The sequence below is a fragment of the Rattus norvegicus genome, chromosome 1 (genome assembly GCF_021556685.1).
Source record: "Rattus norvegicus strain SHRSP/BbbUtx chromosome 1, alternate assembly SHRSP_T2T, whole genome shotgun sequence".
Classification (NCBI taxonomy): domain Eukaryota; kingdom Metazoa; phylum Chordata; class Mammalia; order Rodentia; family Muridae; genus Rattus; species Rattus norvegicus.
In genome coordinates, this window is record NC_141534.1 from 109,197,306 (window position 1) to 109,206,714 (window position 9,409).

Here is a 9,409-nt window from a genome sequence, read left to right on the forward strand (position 1 = left end):
ATGAGGACATCATGAATTTTGCAGGCAAATGGATGGAACTAGAAAATATCATCCAATGTAAGTTAACCCAGACCAAAAAGGACATGTATAGCAGAAGCCTAGTATGTCTGTCCTCTAAGAGGCTCTACCAGCAGCTGACTGAGACAGATGCAGATACTTACAGCCAACCACTGGACTGAAATCAGGGACCCTTATGGAAGACTCAGGGAAAGGATTCAAGAAGCTCAAAGGGATGGCAACTCCATAGAAAGAACAATATTAACTAACTTGGACCACTCAGAGCTCCCAGAGACTAAGTCACTAATCAAAGAGTTGGCTGGTTTGTTGCCCCGGCACATATGTTGTAGAGGACTGCCTTATCTGACTTCAGTGGGAGAAGATGAACCTAATCCTGTAGAGACTTGGTGCCCCAGGGAAGGAGGATTCTGTTGAGGATGAGGGGCCAATGCATGGGTAGGTGAGGAGGGTGGGTGGATGGGTGGGTTGGGAACACCCTCTCAGAGGCAAAGGGGAGGGGGAATAAGGTGAAGAACTCTGGGAGTACTGGGAAGGAGAGCAACATTTGTAATGTAAACAAATTATATATATATATATATATATATATATATATATATATATATATATATATGTATATATATATTCTCCAGAGGAAATGTCCATAGGACATAAGAGCTTGTTACAACTCCAAAAATGCATTAGAATTTGAAAAAGTCTCAGAATTACATGGTAATACATTTTTATTTGTCCTTAGGACTATTTATTAATCAAGATATCTAGTTTACTGGATGAAACGATGCTAAGTTATGGGAGTGTAACATGAATACATTTGAGTTGCTGGAAGAAAGAACAACCGACTGATAGGAAAGAACAATCTTAAACATGTGTACATTAAATTACAGACTACATGAAACTTAAGAAGAAGGAAGACCAAAGTGTGGATACTTCAGTCCTTCTTAGAAGGGGAAACAAAAACACTCACAGGAGGAAATATGGAGAAAAAGTGTGGAGAAGAGACTGAAGGAATGGCCATACAGAGACTGCCTCACCTGGGGATTCAGCCCATATAAAACCACCAAACCCAGACAATATTGCAGATGTACATGCTGACAGGAGCCTGATACAGCCATCTCCTTAGAGGCTCAGTCAGAGCTTGACAAATACAGGGGCGAATGCTAGCATCCAAACATTGAACTGAGAATGGGGTCCACATTGGAGGAGTTAGAGAAATGATTCAAGGAGCTGAAGGGGCTTGCAACCTCATAAGAACAACAATGCCAACCAACCAGAACTCCCAGGGACTAAATCACTACCCAAAGAGTACACATGGACAGACCCATGACACCAGCTGCATATGTAGCAGAGGATGGCCTTGTTGGGCACTAATGGGAGGAGAAGCCCTTGGTCCTGCCAAGGCTGGACCCTCCAGTGTAGGGGAATGCCAAGGTAGGGAGGAAGGAGGGAGGGGGTGGTTGGGGGAATCACTCTCGTAGAAACAGGGGTAGGCAGGATGGGATAGGAGATTGCCAGAGGGGAAACTTGGAAAGGGGATGACATTTGAAATGTAAATAAGGAAAATATCCAATAAAAAGAATATCTAATTTTATAGAAGTAATATTGAATTTAAAAACAGATTAAACACAACACAGTGGTAATGTGTGATTTCAGTACCCTATTCTTACCATTAGACAGGTCCTCTGGATGAGAACTAACAGAGGGGGAATGGAGTCTAGGGGATCATCCATGGTCCAGGGATATGGCACACACACAGGGCAAATGAGCAGCACAAATTAGACTCCATAGATTCTAAAATATCCACAACACTAAATTTAGTGAGTAGGGGAGAGGGGAGTATCTTGGAGAAGTTTGGAATAGTTGTGAATGTGATTAAAATACACTGTATCAAGTTTTAAGAATTAATTTAAAATTGTAAAATGAGAGAAGTCTAAGTGAATGTCTATAAAATGAAGAGTGCAAATAGATCCACATTTATCGCCCTGCACAAAACTTAAGTCCAAGTGGATCAAAGACCTAAATAAAATATCTGATATAATACATCTATAATATATCTAATAAAAGGAAAAGTTGGAAATAGCCTTCAATGCATTGGTATAGGAGACAATTTCCTGAACAGAATACCAATGGCTTAGGCTGTAAGATCAACAATCAATACACAGGACCTCATGAAACTGAAAAAATTCTGTAAGGTCAAGGACACAGTCAATAGGGAAACACAATGGGACAAAGATCATCAACCCTATATATGCTATCTGAATTCATGAAGTACCCAAGAAGTTAAACACCAAAAATCCAAATAACCCAATTAAAAAATGGAGTACAGAGCTAAACAGAATTCTCAACAGAGGAATTTGAAAAGCTGACTAACTCTTAAAGAAATGTTCAAAGTCCATAGTCATCAGGGAAATACAAATCTAAATGACCCTGAAATTTCATCTTATATCAATTAGAATGGCTAAGGTAAAACTTCAAGTTACCGCACATGTTGGTAAGGATGTGGAGAAAGGGGATCATTCCTTTATTGCTGATGGGATTGCAAATATTTGTGTAACCAGTCTTGAAATCAATCTGGTGGTTTCTCAGAAAATTGGGTATAGTTCTACATGAAAATGCAGTTATACTTTTCCTGGCCATGTTCCCAAAAGATGCTCCAACATATAATAAGGACACATGCACTACTATGTTCATAGTAGCCTTATTTGTAATAGCCACAAACTTGAAACAGCCCATATGTCCCTTTACTGAAAAATAGATAAAATGTGGTTCATTCACTCAGTGTAATATTATTCAGTCATTAAAACCAAGCACATGATGCATATATTTCAGGAAAATGTCATCCTAGTTAGGTATGAAAATATCATCTTGAGTTAGGGAACTTAGACCTAAAAAGACATGCAAGTTATCTACTGACGGATAAGTGGATATTAGTCATAATGTACTGGGTATCCAGAACACACTGCACAGACCCAGAAAAGCTAAACAAGAAGGAAGACCAAAGCAAGGATGCTTGAATCTCTCTTAGAATGTAAAATAAAATAGTCATAAGAGGCAGAAGGATGAAGGGGTCTAGGTAAGAGAGTGTATTTGGTGGGAATTGGGGGTGAGATCAGGAACAGGTATGGGTAGAGACAGGAAAGAGAACAAGAGGGCTAGAAGAATGAATGTAAATCTGCAACTGCTTGGGCTAGGGGGCTAGGTTGACTTGGAATGGGGAGGTTCCCAGGAGTCAATGCAGGTCTATATGCATAACTGTGGGGATATGGAGACTAAAGAGGCAACTTCCTGTAGCCAGGCAGAAACACCAGTGGAGGGATAAGAACAGCAAACCTCCCACAAAACTCTTGATTCAAAATTTGTAGTGTCTAAAAAAGATTCAAGAACATAGATGGAGCAGAAACTGAGGGACTGGCTAACCAATAACCAGCCCAACTTAAGACACATCCCACAGGCAAGAATCAATCTTTGAAATTATTAATGATTGTGTGAGTTCGTAAAGTACTGTGACATTCTGCTTAAAAGGGGTTTGGCAAAAGTGGGAGCATCCCTGATCCATAATGATTACAATGGGTCACATCTCAAGGGGTTGCACTGAAAGCGTAATAAGAAAATTGTAGGAAAGTTCCAGGCTGTATTTCTATTACAAGTCCTTTACTCTACTTCCATGAGAATGATTAACTTCCCAATCAAGTTAACCTCAGTTCATCAACTCAATGAGACTGTGGAAATGCTCACAAGGATGAGGGGAAGTTGTCTTGCAAAGTCTTGTATTTGATCAAAGCAGCTCTCAGTTGCTGCACTAGTGTGGTGTTCCCTTCATCTTCACTTTCCACAAGTTCTTCCTCAGTGATGTCCTGCATGGATTTCTGCAGAAGGAACCTGAGAGTCCCACACTGGGATCAGCAGTGCCTAATCAAGCCAATAAGTAAGGAAATGATGGGGTTGGCACAGCTGTTAACACAGGACAGGAGGAGAATTATCCCATGAAAGAATTACAAGGCATTATTAAGAAGTGCTTGCTGACAGGAGCCTGATATGGATGTCTCCTGAGAGGATTGGCCATAGCCTTACTGATGCAGATGGGGATGCTTGTAGTGTACCATTGGACTGAGCAGGGGGACCCCAATGTAAGAGTTAGGGGAAGTAAGTAAGGAGTTAAGGGGTTTGTAACCCCACAGGAATAACAATATCCATCAACCAGATCCCCCAGAGCTCCCAGGGACTAAACCAGAAACCACAGAGTAGATGTGGAGGGACCCGTGGCTCCAGCTGCATATGTAGCAGAGGATGGCCTGGTCTGGCATCAAAGGGTGGGGAGGCCCTTGGTTCTGTGAAAACTTGATGCCCCAACATAGGGGAATGCTAGGATGGTGGGGTAGGAATGGGTGGGTGGATAGCTGAGCACCCTTGTGAAGACAGGGGGAAGTGGTGGGTTGAAGGTTTTCAGAGAAGAAATTGGGAAGGGGGAAAGCATTTGAAATGTAAATAAACAAAATTACCAATAAAATAATTACAAGACATAATATATTAAACATCTGTAATCCCACATAAGAGGTAAATGCTAATCACAGGGGAAGGCCACAGGTCAGGAAGACTAGCACTGTGTACACAATGCTCACATATAGCTTGGTCACATGAATCTTCTGTGAACCATAGAAGATCCTGATTAGCAGGATCTGATTGAACCAAGAAAGAGCTACAAATAAAACAATTAACCAGGCAACAATAAAAAAGTAAATATCTGACATATATCATTGTTAAAATTATTAGACAGAGACTACAACTCTGCCCTTCCAGGATGCTCAACAGCAGGGACAAAAACCCAGAGCAGAGTAGAAATGAGAGTTGATATGTATTTTGGGTGTTGGCCCTGAAAAATACCAAACCAGACAAATGACAGACAACCAATGCACAGCACTAATGGCTGTGATCATGCTTATACCTCCAAGGTAAGCAAGGGTGGACACAGTGTGGAAAAAAAGAAAAGCATGGGGTGAGGATATAGATGGGGTGGAAGAGGATAATTACCTTATGTAGGTAAAATACAATGAGAGGGCAGAGGAAGAGGAAGTTTGTTCCAGTCAGGTTGAGCATGTAGACAGAAAAGACATTCTTGCATATGTGGAAGACCAGAAGCCACATCACTATTGCATTTCCTACCACCTAATGAGGGCAATGATAAAGAAAAATCATGGCAGAGCACATGATGTAACATAGTGAATTTTTAGTCTGGTTGCTTCCATTCAGTGAATTCCCAGTCCAGGATACTTAAATCTATGCCTGGAAGCTCTCCACTACTGTTCCTGGAAAGAAAACAAGACCTGTGCACATGCTGGGCATTCTCTGATTCTTAGGACCACCCATATATATGAACTGACCTGGCCCATAAGGAGAGGAAATAGGGGTATAGAGATTAAGAAGTTTATCAAAACACTTATTTTTGGAGCCTTCTTTTCAATCCAGTTTGTATTTGTTTGAGCCATTTACAATCCTTGTCCTTTAATGATATGAGAGAAGTTGATGTTGAGACCCTCAGTGTCTCAGACTATGTGACAGAAAGAAAGGGTTTCTGAAGCTGTGGAGAGTTGAAATAGAATGGTCCCTGTAGACCCATATACTTGAACATGTGGTAACAAGTTGGTGGAACTGTTTTGGGAAGTGACAGGAGGTCTGGCTTTGTTGGAGAAGTCTCTGAGTTTTCAAAAGCCTGCAACAGATCCATTTTTCTTTTTATAAAATCTCTTCTTGTAACATTTGGATAAGATTACTTATCCAAATTACTGCTCTGGAACTATGTCTCTCTACTCACTGCTTTGCTCCTAGCTATGATATTGCAGGATTCACCCCCTGAAAATGTAAACAAGGACCCAAGTACGTGCTTTCTTTTATAAATTTCCTTTGTCATGGTGTCTCTTCACAGTAATGAAACTGGAGTAAAGATCGAACCTCAAGTTCTTTCTTGTTGTTGTAAAATTATAAAAAAAAAAAAAAGCAGTCTTTTTACCTGCTCTAGGTCCGGCATTGCATTGCCCCAAAATTTTGGATAGATATCTTAATATCAGTCAGCAAAGCCTCTCACCTGTTTTGCTCCATCGCATATCACCGTGCCAAAGGCCTTTCTCTGAGCCTGGCAACAATCTCTACCCATCCAGTTCCCAAGGCAGGCTGCCACCAGGCAGAAATATACATCCTAATTCCATGACAGCTTAGTGTCCCAGCCACTACATACTCTCTTAATCTTCAATTGCCACATGAAGAACACACAACACAATAACCTTTGATCTAATTGACAAGCTATAATTGCTCACCTAAATGTACAAAGCCCTGTAAATACCCTTCCCTTAAGACAACCTGTAAAGGTACAGCGTGGAATCTTAACGTCAGCCTCCATGTTCTCTCCACAGCTTCTCTGCCTTCTCCTCCTCTCTGTTCCTCCTTTCCATTCCAGTCTCCTCCCCTCCCCTCAAACTTTTCTCCAGCCCATCCTTCCTCTCAACCAATGACAGGCCTCATTCTATCTTGTACCTGCCTCACCTGTGACATCATCCCACATTTCACCCTTTTTGTCTAATTAAAAAAACCTTTTATATCAAATATAAGCTGAGCACAAGTGTTATCATTTTGTAATTAAAAGCATAAAATATATCTAACACCCAGTCCAACACTTTATCAGTTAAACAGAATATTTAGTTATCCATTCCAGCTTAAGAAAGGCTTAAAATCTATGTTATATTCTTGCTAGCTTGTATACTATCTGATAACTATCTAATAAAATATGCATTTTCAGAGTTAAATAGGCTATGAGACTATAATCAGTCTTCAACTAACATGACTTCCAGAACTGAGAGGTTGTAGAGACAAATCTCCACTAGCACAGTCCTCTGTTAGCAACATGTGAGCACAAGTCTTCAGCCTTCTTGCCTAAAATCAACTGACAGACTCTTGAAATTCAAATTTTTGAAGGGCTGATAAACCTGTCTTGGCAGAGCTTATCAGTCAACTATTCTGCATAATTTGTCCCTTTCTGGACAGTATTAGTCTGCAGATGAAACAGGCAGTTTTGTCCAGAGGCTGCCTAGCCACAAAGTATTGCCTCACCTGGAGATAGAGATGTTCAATTTCTTCATTAAATCTGCCAAAGGGGAACTGTTTGGAGCAGATGTGAATCAACAAAAGATAAATAACTTTAAATCTCAAATTTTGTGGATTTCTGACATTTTTGAAAACAATCTATATATGGTAATCTGGACTGTTGTCTTTATATCTTAAATATTATCTTGAAAGTACTCTCACAAACTGAGAGCCATGAATTTGCTATTTGGGCTTTAACTTGCATGTGTAATGGACACAGAAGTTTGCTATGGCTCTAAACCTTGTACTTTTAAACTTTTTTTGACAAATAAATTGTATACCAAAGCAAAGATATGATTTTAGTTTAGTTACCAAATGAGATTATGACTGTATAACTCAATTTAGCTAATTCCTACCTGTTCAATTACAACCATTTCTAAATTCCTCATAAAAACACCTTTAGAATAAGCACTTTCAGCCCCCCAAAAGTCCAGGAAATTGGGGCGATGACTCTTCAATAACTTCTTCAAGCTGTTCATGGGGTTTGAGATATCCTTGGGGCAAGGGGATTGGAGGAATGAAGCAAATGCTATAGCCGGATGTGTCCTGGCTGGACTCAGCTGAAATTCCTTGAGATCAGGAATCTAAGTAAGCACACTCTGCAAAATACAACTTTCAAGACAAAAGTTTAGAATCGAGATATCTTTTTGTTTGAATCTCCTTAATCTAGTTTTTTAGGCAGTCTCCCTCTCTCAAATCTGATCAGTATGACTCTGTGAGATTTCCAGAGCCCAATCACACTTTTAAAAAACACAATGACAAAATCTTTCTCCCAAAATACTGCATTCCTTATTCTGTATCCAGAAAAACTTGTATCTTGCACTGTCTCCCAGAGTAATAATATAACCATAAAACTCAAAGTCACAACCATTATGAAGATTAAACAATTTTAAAAAAGGAAGTAAGCTAAACAATAGTGTTAAACAATGAGCCTGATGAGCTTTTGTAATCTGTATTATCAGGAAATTAACCCAAAATTCCTGTGGAGCCCACGTTAAGAGAATCTGAGCTTCCTGCTGTGGTAAATATCAAAAATCACCATAAACCCTCGCTAGCCAGCAACAACAAACCACATGGCATTTAGCAGTGTAATTCATAAAACAAACCAAATGCCTTCTATCAATTCTAATATCAATAAGCAACTTAAGAAATCAGGACTTTAGCCCAAAATATATCCATCTGTTAAGCTCTCTACCCGGAGCCACACATTTTTATTTAACCTTAATAAATTGTAAATATCACAATTCTCTACTTGGAGTCAGTGACTAATTTTTCCCTAAGTTCTGAAACATGGATGAAAATCACATGTGATTCAGGTTATCTCTGTACTCTCCTTAAAACAAACTGAATCACCTTCTAATAATACCTGTCATTAAGAAGTAGCTTGTCTAACTAGGATTTCAACCCAAAATTCTTGTGGAGACCTCGTTGGAAGGAATAAGAGTATCCTGAAAGACTTTCTAAACAACTTCCTTTAAAAAGCAGCTTTTAATCTCTAACTCTATAAGTTGCTATTACTTATCACTCCACAGGGGACCTACAGCCTGCCAGCCCAGGCTGTTTCTGTGTTTCTGTGTTTAAAGTTCCCTTGCTTGAGGCATCATGTGACTCAACATGGCCATGACCTCCTCTTACTTGGAAAATAAAACTTTCTCCCAACTTCTTCATGTAACTTCATAATAGACTGCTACTGTGTATGTCAAACTTTATTACTTGGTGGGTTCTATAACACCCAGCTTATGATGGGCAATTTGGGTCACATGGTAATTTTAGTGTTCTATTGTCAAATGTTCAGTTTCAACTAAGGCCCCATACCAAGCTAAGAGCTATTTCTCAAAGGGAGGATAGTTGTCTGCTGATAATGGTAGAACATTGCTCTAAACTCCCAAAGGTCTGTGATTCACCTACAGGGGCCTGCCAACGGCTTCAAACAGCATCTCTATCAAGTACCAGTGGGTCAGCTGGATCACATGGTCCAAGTAGTAGAACAGCCTACATAATAGCCTAAACCTGTTGAAGAGCCTTCTCCTGTTCCAGGGCCCATACAAAGTGAGGAGCTTTCTAAGTCATTTGGGAAATGGGCCTGAGTAACACACACAAGTAAGGAATGTGCTATCTCCCAAATCCAAATAGACTCACTAAATGTTGTGCTTCTTTCTTGAGGTGGGAGGGGCCAGGTGCAATAACTTATCCTTCACTTTACAGGAATATCTCTGCGTGCCCCATACCACTGGACTCCTAAGAATTTCACTGAGCTAGTCAGAAC

The 9,409-nt window shown here is 40.0% G+C and overlaps 1 pseudogene; it reads right to left on the reverse strand.

Annotated features, from left to right (window-relative positions):
* Nucleotides 1-3,743: 3,743 nt before the first annotated feature.
* Mrgprb13-ps1 (MAS-related GPR, member B13, pseudogene 1) lies at nt 3,744-6,555 on the reverse strand (annotated as a pseudogene).
* Between the last annotated feature and the right edge of the window lie 2,854 nt (nt 6,556-9,409).